This window comes from Pocillopora damicornis, chromosome 11, assembly GCF_964200805.1.
Source record: "Pocillopora damicornis chromosome 11, jaPocDami1.2, whole genome shotgun sequence".
NCBI lineage: Eukaryota > Metazoa > Cnidaria > Anthozoa > Scleractinia > Pocilloporidae > Pocillopora > Pocillopora damicornis.
This window is the reverse complement of record NC_142680.1, coordinates 23,093,570-23,108,208: the sequence shown is the minus strand read 5'-3', so window position 1 is coordinate 23,108,208 and position 14,639 is coordinate 23,093,570. Positions and strand designations below refer to the sequence as shown.

At 35.2% G+C, this 14,639-nt stretch overlaps 3 long non-coding RNA genes across 3 annotated transcripts; 1 reads left to right on the top strand and 2 right to left on the bottom strand.

The window, feature by feature from the left end:
• The first annotated feature begins 1,654 nt into the window (after positions 1-1,654).
• On the top strand, positions 1,655-3,613 carry LOC149038327 (uncharacterized). Its single transcript, XR_016181075.1, has 2 exons — positions 1,655-2,475; positions 3,091-3,613. It is a non-coding gene; the product is annotated as an uncharacterized LOC149038327 (long non-coding RNA).
• LOC113678325 (uncharacterized) lies at positions 3,300-10,959 on the bottom strand. The gene is made up of 6 exons (XR_003446863.2): positions 10,906-10,959; positions 9,606-9,820; positions 6,079-9,258; positions 5,778-5,827; positions 3,784-3,991; positions 3,300-3,505 (listed from the first exon to the last, which is right to left on the bottom strand). It is a non-coding gene; the product is annotated as an uncharacterized LOC113678325 (long non-coding RNA).
• Positions 10,960-12,936: 1,977 nt separating this feature from the next.
• On the bottom strand, positions 12,937-14,639 carry LOC113678323 (uncharacterized). The gene is made up of 3 exons (XR_003446862.2): positions 14,593-14,639; positions 13,668-13,869; positions 12,937-13,130 (listed from the first exon to the last, which is right to left on the bottom strand). It is a non-coding gene; the product is annotated as an uncharacterized LOC113678323 (long non-coding RNA).

Here is a 14,639-nt window from a genome sequence, read left to right as displayed (position 1 = left end):
AGGCTCGTTGAAATCTAAGTAGACTGCTGCGAAGAGTTGATTAAGATATTTTTTCTTTAAGAAAATAACGATCTCCCTCGTAAGTGGAAACAAATGTATGGGTAAGCTTCCCAGTAGGAACTACTGGCTACAGTAATCTGGATATTGAAAGTACATTAGCGTATTTTATAGAGTTTTCACGTTCGCTATTTTGTTATCTTTTGCATCCTAAAGGATCCCTCTGTGGTGACTGGTGAGCTTTGACATCTTTGGGAAGGCCAGAAGGTATTTGTACTTTATTTCGACCAGAGTAAACTAATATCAGACGCTTATGTTTGTTAGTCTAAACTATTCTTCATATTTTTCATTTCCTCCTGTTATTCGTAACAATTTTATTTGAGCTATCTCCTCGGGGCTATTACTTGCAGCTTGGACAAAACATCATTGTCAAACTGCTTTATTAAACAAGGAAATGTCCTTTGGCCCCAGGAGATCTGCTAAATTTAGAATGGACTATGTTTATGTCAACAGTTTAATCAATAAAATCTTGTTATTTAACAATTAAGTCTCGACAAGCATTGTGTGACCATAGATGCCACATGTAAAATTTGTTCTAGAGCGATTATTAATAAATCCAAAAATGGGTCAAATTAAAACAATTTGTAGTGAAAACAGTAATTGGCATCTGTGGGATATTGTTTCAAGCCATTGTGTTCTTGAAACAAACGAACAAGTTCGAAAAAAGTCTATTGAAAACAAAGAAGGCGGAAAACACAGCCCTCGTAATAAATATAGCTTGGAAAAAAACGAGTAGCGATGGAGTAAGTAACCGCATAACTTGGGCGGCTCTGTGCAATTCGATTCAAAAAAGAGAAATTCCAAAAATTAGCTTCACTAAAACCAAAGACTTTCGCAAGTATTATATGATTATCTGTTTACGCTCTTGATAACTAACGTAGATCTTTTTGCAAAGGCGAGTCTTTGAATGTTTAAAGTTATCTAAAACTACTATCCAATCGCGACCTCGAAGAAGAAAAGATAAACTCACAGAAATCTGATTTGTTATACTAAAACAGGCCGGGAGTAAAGCCTAGGTTATGAATTGCAGAATCTCAATTCAACAGACTCCTTTCAAACCTAAAGTAGTTCGAGAGGTCACTAAAACTGTGTATGATTTGTGTTTTATAGATTTGTTTTGCTCTAAATAGTGCTGATATTTCTGAAAGATGAACTGTAGCTATGAATACGCAATATTGATTGTTGTGTTAATCTCGTTCGTTTCGGTCAGAAAATTAGCATTCAATTTCTTAAAACACTTTGAGGACTAGAATACAGATTACAGATTCCTGCGCACACTCGATTGAAGTTGTCAAATGAAAAACTATAAGTTCTTAAAGTGGTACACATCTTTATGCGTTGGCAACTACATACATGTAAGAAATCTTCATTTCAAAGCTGGTGTCAAAAATTTTGAAAATACTTCATTAAACTCATACATTGTCACAAATCTGACAAGCCCAGTTTATAGCCAAAACAACGGCGTTTCAGCTGTAATAATTCAGAACAAAATTTATTTATATCCATTTCGCTGGATTCGAACGCCTTCATGGACTATGCAACAAATTCGTTAGAGTGAAATTGAAATTTCTCGTTTAATCTCGAGAGCTATGTATAATGCTAAGTGAAATTATGAACCAAAAAAAATCTTCAGTCACGCCAATGACAAGTGCCAGGTTATAATTTCAATAAAAGAAGCTTTCGAACGTGAAATACGTTTGAATCAGGCCGGTTTCTGCAGTGTCCGGCTGTTAATGTAAACAGAGCGTAGTTTACTTCGTCAAATACCGAAGTAAATTAAATGTTAGACAATTCGTCAAGGAAGCGACTAACCTAAAGGAGCCAGACCTGACGCGCGCGATTATTAACCAGTTAGCAAAGCTGTACAGATTTTATGTTTACATAAGTCAACCCAGGGATTAAGTAGCTCACAGGCCGATGAATAAAGGAAAAAGATTCTTTTCGAAAATAATAGACAGTAAATGGAGTCTAGAAATGGTTTGTTTACACAGACGCCTTTCTTAAACAAAAAGAAAGAAAACATTGGCAAGTGGACCAGATGTTTAAGTACTATCGAAGAACAAAGCTCTTTTGAATTGAAATAATTCGTTTACATACAGAAATGTCCTTGTGATAAGTCATGGTCAGTCAAATTACTCCGATATCGCACCAAATTATCATGAAGCTTGAGGCAGATGTTAGGCCGAAATGGAAATAAAAATAAAAAAAATAAAAACAGTTGAGAAACTAGAATCGCCAGATCGATGATCATTTTAGTGCATTCTCTTTTGACCTAGAACTAGCTACGTGTAACGTTCTCCATTCTTCCAACGTATTTTTTTGACCAAAGATCCATCGATGCCAATAAATGTATGCAAAATTTATAGACTTTTCTATGCCTTCGGATATCACAAGAAACTCCAGTTATTGAACTCGCAGGTATGCTGTAGGATATGCCTTACATATCGGTGCTTAATGTTAGATATTTTTCAAAAATGCACCCAAACTTTGATGCGGCAAATGAAAGGTCAACCGATAATTGTCATCTTTCGATTTGGGTTGATATTCCCAAAGTAAAATTTATAACTGAAGAAGGAAAGCTCTACGTAACCTAGCCCCATTCTCTCGACTTCTCTGAGAGAAAGAAACATTGTATTCTTCTGCAAGTAAAGAACTTGAATCAATAATGAGGGAAGAATTTCACTCACTGGTATTGCCTTTTTCTGTGCGGTCAACACTTGAAGTAAGTAAACCACACGAGGGTAGTGTTATCTTGCATTAGTTCTACAGACATTGATTTCACTAAGTAATGGAATCGAAAAGGGAACACAGGTATGAGTTTTGTCAGTTTCACAGCGTTTTAACGCGCATTGTGTCTGATCATTGACGAATAACTTGTGTAGTAGTTTAGTTAATTCTGTGAACGTTGAAGTGAAAGGTGCTCTGTTTTACGTTCGTGGCAAGACAGCTAAGTTTAGTTTAGTTAAACAAAAAAGTGAGATAAAAACCAGAAACGAGCTAAGAGAGGCCTCAATTATGTTTGTTTTTCGCCAGCCACTAAAACGAAACTGTAGGATAAACCTAAAATAAAGCAACAAGTAAATGAGAGAGGAAATGGAGTCGAGAAAGAAGAGAAAATGTGTGGCAATGTCACGCAAACGAGAGATGTCACGAAAGTGGAAAAGGGTTGTTATGCAACCAGAAGTCAGAATGGTCACGCTGAAACTGAGGAATCATTAATATGAGCATCACAAGAGAAGAATGGAGCTAAATACAATTTTATTTTGGAAATAATTCATGGAATGTTGGCACGAATTTATTTTAACGGCTATTACTGAGGAAATGTAAGAAAACGAGAAATTGCCACAGGAAACTGTAGCTATAGGCGATAAAGACAACTATGGAGATTTGATGCTGATTCATTCACGCCTCAATTTGTATTCCCGTTTCTTTTGTATCATGGCAAACCCTGTGAAGAAATAAGAACAATTTTGTAACGGTATTTTTAAAAATTAAAACAGGATTTTAACCAAACTGGCCAGTGATGTACACAAATAAAACTGAAAATATAAAAGAAGTCTCGTTTGCAATTACGTTTGCCTCAACAGCGCTTTCTTATCTTTCTTAGAAGAACTAACAGAAATGCCACCCCTGAGTACTGAAAGAGAAAGAGAAATAGAACTCCCTTCCCCCATCAAGAATTCGCTGATCAGCCCTAGCTTTCCAATAGTAAAGAGACTCACTAACCTCTCTTCAAAGCTGGAGCACGGGGGGCAGCCACAACTGGTTTGTTATAGTAATCTTCTGCAAATGCTATAGGCTGTCCTTGCTTGTTGTTTATCATATCTCTTCCCGCCCTGATGTATGATTCACCTCTATGCACAATTGCACCCATTAAAACCAAGATGGTAAAAACTGCAACGACTGCTTGCTTCATGCTGAGGAGTTTTTTTAACTAAAGAAAATGAATCAAGAGAAATAAAGGTTTGAAAACGTTGGAGATTTCTCTGGCGATACTCGAGTACTTGCATGTTCTTACGTACATGAATGAAGCTATTTTCAGTTTGGTGCGAGGAAGTAATCGGGAATTGCTCTGCTTTTGGCTTCCTTAAAAAAATTGTGAGTTTATGCACGGTTAATTTCATTATGTTGTCAAATGGCATGTCTTTTTCCTATTTTTTTTCAATTTACTCTACGATCGTTACCCAGGAAACTGATTGTTATTACTGATATTTTGTCACTGCTGCTTCTGATTGGTCTTCAAATTCAAAGAAATAAACCCAGTTGCATCTTGGATAGCCTAATTTAGACCATTTGCCTTTTTCCACTTTGAGGTTTCATTGCCTCCTTAACATACATATTACACTTGTTGTGATTGGCCGTTTTGACCACCTCTGTTTTGGAAAGGTGTTTTAGATACATGAGACAACATTTAAGACCCAATTTTTCTGATGAAAGTCTCTGTTATGCCCGCCACATAAGAATCTCAGAAAAGGTTACCTATTTTTTTAGAAGCAATAGAGTTTTCCTGAGTTCAGTTGAAAGACTTCATTTTTGCTTTTCAATTTCAGCTGCTAGACGTTGATAATTTTATCACTGACGTTTTCTCCTTTCGGAAAGAACTTCAATGATCTTTTGTTACAGTTTTGAAAGTGTCAAAGTATCAGAATTAACGGTGGCCATCTAAAGATCCGCCATTAAAGTATTACTTTTTACTCAGACACAAATTGTGCATCTCAAACGAAAATTTAGTTTTTACTTTTTTTTTAGAAATGTGTTTTGGGTTTCTGCAATAGTTATCCATGTTTAATTTCCAATAATCTTTCTAAAGCCCGTTTGAGGGGCATTTGTTTGATCTTTTGTCGTCCTTTACAGTTAATTAGCATATCATAAGCCATGATATTTTCTCCAAAACTGGTTTTGTAGGTAATGTGAATTCTTTTACCCTAATTTTTTTTGGTTTATGTGTACTAAGCTAGAGAAAAGGGACAGCAAAAAAGAAGTCTTTTCTCCCATCAGCCATCTCAAAGGCTCATCATTTATATAGAACAGACTACGAAAAATTGTAAAAAATCGTGTAGGTTTGAAGATCTCAAAACGGATTTAAGTATCCTTATGTAAAATGTAAAAAATGTTGTTAAAATAAAACAATTGCTAATATATGAGAACTAAAAAGATTATCACGTTTGGTCTAATTTTCATCTGAATAAATTTTACTGTACCAAGGATTATTTGGAATTTTTCGATAGGAGTTGCTTCTTTGTCCCAAGAAAAACAAATAAACTTTGTTCAATCACGAAAATAATTTGCTTCCTCACGAAAAGTAGAGTGTATTTTCCTCACTTAATAATGGATAACAATTATCAAAGTGAACTTATTTAATTTCACGGAAATTTAAATGAAGATAAAATACACTTGAAGTAACTTAAGGAAAATAGAATGAACTGGTATGCCGGCAATAAAAATTATTGATAGCAAAATTTCTTATTTGGCCAAAACAAAATTCAAGAGGACTAGGTATATAATTTAGATGTTAATTACAAGAAGTGAGTATGTAATGGTTATTATTTCAATCGTGTATTAATAATGACTGCAACTTTCAAAGTATTGGCAAGAAAAACATTTTTTAACCAAAAAAACCCAACAAGAGCCGAATTCACAAAATCCTTACTCACAACCTTAACTTAGAAGAGCATTTGTACCATTCTTAGCTGTCTATGATGAACTTAAACGGAACTTACTTTTACTATCTGATGTTCGTTCTGTCAGCTCTGTCAATGTCCTTTCTTTCCTTCACAATGAAAAGATGAAACATAAAATTGTTAATTTATAGCTGGATGCTATTCACAAAATTCAATCAATAAAACGGATACAGAGTCGTAGGACTTGAATCCGATCGATAAGAGAACAAAAGATTTTAGATTTCTGTTGAATCTTAGGAAGCGAAATTGACACGTTTCTACTAAGTTTTTGTTCTCATGACGAGAAAAAGATCAGGAAAAAGATCGCATGAATATAAAGGAAACACGTGTTTTTGCTAACCTGACAAAGTGTCCCGAGGTAATAGGCAAACTTTGTCTATAAGGAAATACTTATTTATAGCTCAGATCACTTAAGATAAAAATTTACATAAATCAAAATAGGAGATTTGAAAGGATTAAACTACCTTTTTCTTTGATTTTTTTGCTCCCAAGAAAATCACTTCGGATGAAAAGGAATTAAGTGTGGGGAAGCCTTCAGATTTAAGAAAAGAGGAAAGCAATTGTCGGCTTTTTTGAGGAAGAATTAAAGAAAAAGTTCTCTCCGTCGTAGCTAAGAAAAGGTCTCTAAATTACAGGGTATATTTCATTCTGCATAAAAGTCCTTTTTCAATGAATTTTTCATCATATCATTCTTCTCTCAACAAGATGATAATCCAGAGTTTTTATTTTAGCTCACTGCAAACCTGAAATGTTCTAATCTAAGTGATTAGATAAAACCGAAGGAAGTGAACTTTGAGGCGAAGGATTAGGCTAGATGAAAAGGCTGTTAACGAGTCCCTTGAAACTAAACAATAAACTGTAGTTTTCAATGAGGTACTCTAAATGAATTAAGATTCTTATCAAGTTTTTATTGAAACTGTTGCGAGTCTGTCATTTTCAATATCAGTTTTATTTCATTGGCTTGCTTTCACCGTAAGTTGGCAACACAGAATCAAAAAGTTGTTATCGGAGCAATGGTGACGTACTTTAAAGATAGGTTCTGAGAGGTTTGTTGAGAAAATAAATCATTGATTTCTGAGCGAAAAATTCACTTTGGTATTGAAATTTACAATGACTGAAATAACAAATGTGATCCCCGAGGGTTTGCTACATCCACCTTTGATCTTCCTCTTTGTAGTGATGTTTGGAATGACTGATGCAAAACTGTATACTGGCCATACTTGCATTACAAAAAACTAATTTATTGATTTATTTTGCAAAATATAGATAAAAGGGTTTTTATTTTCATTCTATGGCAAACATTGTAAGATTTACGATTCTAAATGAACATAACGCTCGTTTTAAAACAAAATTACTGCTGATTTCACAAAAAGTTAAACAGAGAAAAAAAACTGTTGTTTTACTTCTGTCAGAAAAGGTTTCAAGCCAAAAGCCCAGCTGGTAATAAACAAATCCATAGAGGCAAACAAGCCCATAATTTATTGTGTGTACCCTCTTTGCCATTCACCTAACCATAACCACATGATCAATATATAAATTATTCAGCTATTATTCTGCATTATTTTAGAGTTTTATCTTTCTATTGGTTTTATAAACACATAGATTAACACAACCCAGATTCTCCGTTCTTTATGATACTTACCTGAAACTTCACTGAAATCATGTTTCTGATCTACCACTGGTTATTGAGAGATAACTTTGTAAATAAGGATGTAGATTACACTCTACGTACAGTTTTAAATTTGTACTTTATTGACAAACATTTCACTAGAACAATTATATATATATAACAAATATCGAATTACTAAATATGACTTCGACAGGCCAAAAGACTCAAACAACAAACAAAATGTACAAATGCGATAGAAACAAGCGAAAATATACAAGAAGAAAAAAAAATAGAATACTTACAGGATCTGTACGGCAACTCTGGAAAAACTCTAAAAAACTAACTTACAAGGAAAGAATGCCAACTTTTATACAAATTTGAACCAGAAAATGAACTTATGTAACTGACAATAGACGATTACGTAACGCGACGCCGAGAAAAAAAACCTACGAATATTTTGAATAACAGCACTGAACCCAAACAAAACGTGATGAAATAACTAGAATAATTAGACCCAAAAAAAGAGAAGAATTTTGAAAAAATTCGCGGAAGAATTTACTTCTCATGGCTACAAAGGGTTGAATTATAATACCAAAATCCCCGAGCGAAACAAGTCACCAACTGGGCTTTGATAAAATCTTCGACTCGATTCACTATGGGAAGAAATAATTGTTTTGTCATTCCACAAGAGAAATTTAGCAAACAGCACTCCGATTCAGACCTGGTAAATTTTTCATTTCAGTGTTTTTAGGAGGGGCGGGAGCAAGCGTCGAAAGGAATTGATGTAAACATAGATTGGTTTCATAAACAAAAAATTGTCTAGCTACTGCAATAAACGGCTGTGAAAATTGTTTTCCTTATATTAAAATAATCGCTTCTACAAAAAGCTTATCTGAGAGAAAAGAGGGGAATCGAAACTTGATTGAATATAATCTTGGTCATTTGTGATCTAGTCTTGTTTAAGTATCCTCTTGAATTTAAACATTGTTAAATGATCAGACTTTATAACAAACGTAACATCATCAATATGCAGTATGCGTTTGTTGTTGTGGAAAGAGGAAGGACGGGGGAGGGGAGGTAGGGGTGATGAGAGTTGGCGTACTCCTCGCTTTACGATAAGGCACCAATGAGGATCGTGCAAAAACCTCAACGCCGGAGACGATTATGAAAATTTCGTGAGACTGTCATAATGTAGCGACCAAAACTCGTAGCTGTCGCACTCATCCGAAAACTGTCGACTAGATCTTGATAAATATATTTATATTTATTTTACAGGAAAAGAAAACAAATATTACAACAACGAAAACAGAAATTCCATTTGTGATTGCTGTCACCTTCAGTGTAACCGCCATCATACTTCTTGTTTGGCTGTTGTTGTTGTTGTCGTTGTTTAACATTTTTCCGCTGTTGATGCAGTTGTTTTTTTCCAATTGATTTTGTTTTGTTGCCGTTTTTTTTTCAGTATTCTCTTTGAATAACTCAATCAAAAGCTTAGAGATCATTGGATTTCGACTTGACTAGAAATGTTTGCAATTACTGATTGTGGAATGTAACTGAATGTCGCATTTATTATGCAGGCGAATTGTGCGTATGTTTGCAGTTACATCTATCAAAACATCGCCTAAAGTACACAAGAGAAGCCCTCAGACCTCTCCAAGGGTATCTAAAACCCTTTTGTACTTTGGCTTACGAAGTTCCAATCAGAAATGACGTCTCCAAATTTTGCTTGTTCGAGTGGTCGAGGAAATGAAAAGGGGATTTTACGAGTTTGCAAATTCAACAGGAATTCAATCTCTTTTCATGTATCAATTTATTCTTACTGTTGAATGTTTACAGTGGAAAATCGTGAATGCTGCCTTATTCACCTCTTGTACGCTCAGGATTCATATTTGTTCTCGTCCCGCCATTTTTCTAAGACACAGAAAAATAAGTATTAGAACAAAATTTGATTGGTTCAGAAAACTCTCGCCATCCTCTCAACCAATCAGACGCAAAACTCAGGACAATAGCGACTTGTTCATTCGTGTTTCCAACGCATTAAGCATTTTTCTTGTTTCCGCGTTGAGTTCCCATTGGCTAATTTTCATGAAAAACCTTGCTCTGATTGGTCTCTGGAATAACTTTGATTTTTGGATTTTCTACACTCAATTTATGCATCTGATTGGTCGAGAGGGAGCAACAAGATTTCTAAACCAATCATAGGATCAATTGAAGAAACCAACGCCTTCAAACACTGTTTGAACTTTGAATTAACTTACTATTATTTCGCTTGTGATAACGAGGTACTTTCCTGGCTCTTTCCAAGAAGTCATACAATGCATCTGCTTCTCGTTCAGTTTTCTCATGCGGAATCACATCTCGGCCCCCGCGAAGGATCGACTCTCCCGAGGGCAGGAGTAAGGCAGCCAATGTGAAAAACAGGAGGACGGTTAGAAGACTCTTCATGCCGCTGGTTTGGTTGATCCTGGTTTATCTTTATGGATATAAAACAAGTGTTGTGAAATGAGCCAATGAAGATCACTTCACTCATTGACTTATTCACCGCATTTGCCTATTCTTTCATCAGTCCCGACAATCATCCATTCATCCATATATCCATTTTTTGCATTTTTCATTCATTCATTAATTCACTCATTAATCTGTTTATTCATAATTCGTTCCAGACATGCATTCACCTTTCCTTTGATAATTTTTTTCATTCATTCATTTATCTATTTATTCATTCATGTATTCAGTTATACAATCATCGATCCAGACATTGATCTTTATTAAAACCAATTAGATTCTCTCAATCTCACTATCGATTCTAAATATAACAATTAGATTATAATTCTGTCTACAGAAAATTAGTAGATTTATTTTTCAAATACTGATTTTAAACTTGTAAATGCTCTAAAGACTTAATCGTGATTTTGTAGTTTAAGGCTTTTCGAAAGTGCAAGATGTTGTACTTTTTGATCAAAGCTACCGTGGTTAAATAAAGTTTTGTTTTATCTGTCGATGAACTGATCCATCAACCCATCCATTTTATATTTTCATCTATTCATTCGTTTAACTTGATTCTTTATTCAAAGAACTAGACTGCGACTCAAATATCTTTGTGAAGATTCTTTTGCCAAAGCCAGGTAAACTGGATAAACTCTTGTCAGAAAAAGGTACTTTGCAGAATTTGATTAAAAATGGTTATCCAAGAGCGTACTTCTGCTCATAGTTAAGGCGTAACGGCTTCACAAAGTTCATTACAATGTTAAAGCGACTTGTAAATGTGTGACGAAGTAACGGGTAAATTTGGGATGGAACTTTCTCCAGAACTAAGGTCATTCGTATTACGATAAAACGGGGATAATTTTTTTGCCGAAACATTGTGTTCTGCTATCAAAATAAATGGGATTTTCATCGAGAATTTCAGTAATAAAGAAATATATGTGTCAGTTTTAATACGTAAATTGTTTCAAATGTAGTCTCAATGTAACTTAAAGTAAGTCAAAAAGAAATCTTAGGAATAAACGAAAGGAAAAATGAAATTTTGTCGTGCACAAAGATGCCTCACCGTCTTACCTTCTTTCAAACTGTTCCCGAAGGTGAATTTTAGTGGCCTGTCCACAAATAACTGTTCGATTTGTGATTTTGTTCTTCTTTTTAACAGATAATATCCGTTGTGTATCTATTGCTCATCTATCCACTTACGTTAAAGGATGTGAAGTAATTATGAATATTTAGTTTCCGAGGAGATATCAGCGCCTTACAATAGAAGCTTCCCAATTGACTCTTTCAACAAAGCCGACTCGTCTTGTAAATTATTATTTATTCATTTCCTTTCAAACCTACAGTCAGAGATATGTTTTCAGCAATACACAGGATTAGTTTGTTTTGGGACTGTTTCCAATTGACGAAAAAAGCGGAAAAAAAAAGGTTTAAATACCTCGATGAATTCTGGCATTACAACTGGCAAACTTTATAAATAGTACCACAAGAAAGCTATTTTCTAGAGCCGTAGAATGTAAGACAATACAGTAGATAAACGTATGTGTTATTTCCCTCAATGAAACAAAGTCAATTACGCAGTTACTTTATTCAAGATATAGAGTGGGTATATTATCGAGCTATTTCCGAAAAGAGCGTGCCTACTCAATCTTTTCAGGGAAAAAGATGAAAAGATGATTGAGTACTTTCTTTTTCTTCCTGTTGTTGGGAATACGCTTTGGTAAATATTTTACTTCAAGGTAATAGTTTTTAGTTGGGTTTTTCCCTACTGATCATCATATCGCTTGATTCTCTGTAAGATAAAAACAATTATTTTTTGCCTCTTTTATTTCCGAAATTTATTTAGATATTTCTATTTGCGATTAATTTTAACAAAATCTTAATTGAATATCTACTGTTTTTAATTGAAATTGAAATGTAATCGCTATCAGTAATTATATATCAATCAGACGAGTAACTCTGTTTGAAGTTATGTATTATATGCAGTCTATCGAGGGCAGAGCTAGGAATTTTTGTATGGGAGGGGGAGGGGGGGTTTCAAAATCTGATTCAGAAGAAGAGGAATTTGTTTCTTTTATGTTTCCCTTTCTATAGTTACCTAAATAAGCTGGTGAATTTCCCAAGATTTGTACTTTAAGTTGGTAGTTATATGCAATCCTGTCTGAAGAGTTTTCGTTTCATACTCAGGGGTAAGGGGGCGCGTACCTATCGGATTCTTCCCCTGGATCCTTCACTGTGCCTACATCGGTTTATCGACCTAGAAGGCTGCTTATAAAAGATTAATAACTTAAACAACTGATTGACCGCGTAAATGCTTTATCTCTGAAAAAAGGCGTAATTTCTAAATTTATTTTACTTACCGCTAACTTAAAGTGATAAGAGACGTAGAGCAAAATATAAGGTAAAAAAGACTTACATTCATTTGCTTTATTCTGACGTTCAGCTTTCGTAAGCAACGTAGACTTGTTACAGAAGACAAAGAGATAATTGAACCAAAAAAAGTGGATATAGTTCTGTTTGATACTTGGAAAGGCATTCGGACTGCGTTAGTTTTTTAAAAGTTGTGTGAATGTTTATATGTTTGTTTGATCAACCGCTGATGATTGCGGCAACATGAACCTGCAAGGATTGTTGAATACTCCCCTTCCCTTCCTCTTCTTGCAGAATATTTCAGGTTTACCCGACCAAAAGGGATTTCTTCAAGTTGTGCGATGAAGTAAACTTAGACTTAGAAGGGGAAAAGTCTAAAGAGAAGGGAATGGGACAGAAGGAGAAAAGGGATAAAAGGTAAAGAAAGGTAGGATGGGGGAGGAGTGGGTGGAGAGAGGAAGGAGAGGGAAAGAGGAGGCCAAAAGAAGTGGCAAATGGAGAAGGAGTGAAAGGGGAGGGAGGGAAGAGGGGAGGAATGGGAGGGAAAGAGGAACGGGAGGGAGGAGGGAAGGAGCAGACCGGGAGGAAAATGAGGCATGGAGAATAGAGAGATGGGTGAGAAGGGAGTGGACGGACGCAGGGTGGTAGAAAGGATGGAACTTGGTAATCTTAAAAGGGAATGTGGGAAGAGAGAAGGACGAGAGCAATAAAAACTGATGAATAATCAAGTCGGTATTTGATTCTCAAGAGATCTGCACTTTTATTACGCTTCACTACATTCATACACCTCTACATGTTAGTCTGTGTCGACACAATTTTTCTGCTGGACTATGTATCTAAGAACCGCGTGTATACACCGGTTATCAACGCCATCGTTGTCATCGTGTCTCACCATTGGTTGGTCTTTCACTTCTTTTTCTCTGAATCGTCTTAAATGGAAAACACAAAACAAAACAAAAATCAATTCGCCTGAATGTGATAGCTTTGCAAAATGAGGTGGATAAAAGTAGTTACATTGTTACTGCTGCGTTGAAAACATGGAGGCCAAGTGCTTCAATAGAGTCAGCCGTAGGGAAATAAAAAGAGCATTTGCAATGTATCGCAATAAGGTACCTCCCCCCTTCTTTTTTTCACCACGGGATGAGATTAAGCCCATCAAGACCTTTTACCAACGCCTACAGTAAAGAATGGTCTATCTCAAAACTATTTAAAATGAAAATACTTCAAAACAATTTCAATGTATAACAGCGTAATTTAGAGTTCTTAAAATTAGTCATCTTTACTAATCTGTTTTCTACTTCTCCTTTCCGAATGGCTACATTTTCTCTATATTCAAGTTATCCAATGAATTCAGTGCTACACCGAGTCAACCTCTTAGTTGATAATCTTCTCGTCTGTTTACTTTAAAAAGTATTAAGAGAGAGAGAGGAGAAATTACATATTTAACAGTAATTTAACATGCTTACATGATGGCATGGCGCATTGACAAGTGATCATGGTGGAGTCTTGGGCCTCTGTTTTAAGCTCATAACCACGCTGAGCTTTCTCCATCCCCAGACCTCTACCGGCTCGGAGAACGGCTTCTCCCTGTTCAACGAAAACTCCGGCAACGAGCATAATCACTAGAACTGTAAGGACTGCTTTGTTCATGATGAGGATGGCTGATTTCTTATTGGGTGGAAGGAAAATGTGATAACAGAAGTGAGTTTCAAAGTCTTGTATTTATATATTCTAGGACTCTTGATGATGTAAAAACACTGTATTGATTCCATTATAATGAAATAACATCCCTAAAACCTTAAAAATACTCGAATCTTATATCATCACTCGGCAATTTTTTTACGTTTGTGCTCTGAGTTCGTTCAATAGGGGGTCCGAGTGAATTAAAGAAATGACTATCATTACGTGTGTGAATTATATACATTTGCAATCAGTTTTCCTAAGTTCCTCAAACCTTAGCCCGTTCACGGTTTTTGTGAATTTAATTTTTGCCTAATGCATGGTATGGGTAATAAGATAAACAAGTTAATTGTGAAAAGATGGCGATCAGTTCTTTTTAACACTTTCTATTACGGTTTTTATGGACTTTAATTTCGAATGATTGGGAAAAGTGAGATCTATAAGTTGAAGTCGAAATTAAAAAATTAACTGGTAGGCATTGTAGAATTTGAATTAGACAATTTTTACACAAAATTAAAAATGAAAAGAAAAAAACTATTTTTGTGTCCATAAAGTCAGTTCCTCTGATGGAAAGGGAGAACTAACTTGTAGCCCTTAACTCTTAACGCTCTGCTAAAAGTGATGTATGCGTTTTCATTGCAAAATGTATGTTACGACTCAGAACCTAAGACTTTCTTGAGTGAGTCACAAACATAAATGGAAATATCTTACCTTCTTGGACTGAAAACGTCTTCAAGTAGTGATATGAAGTGAAATGT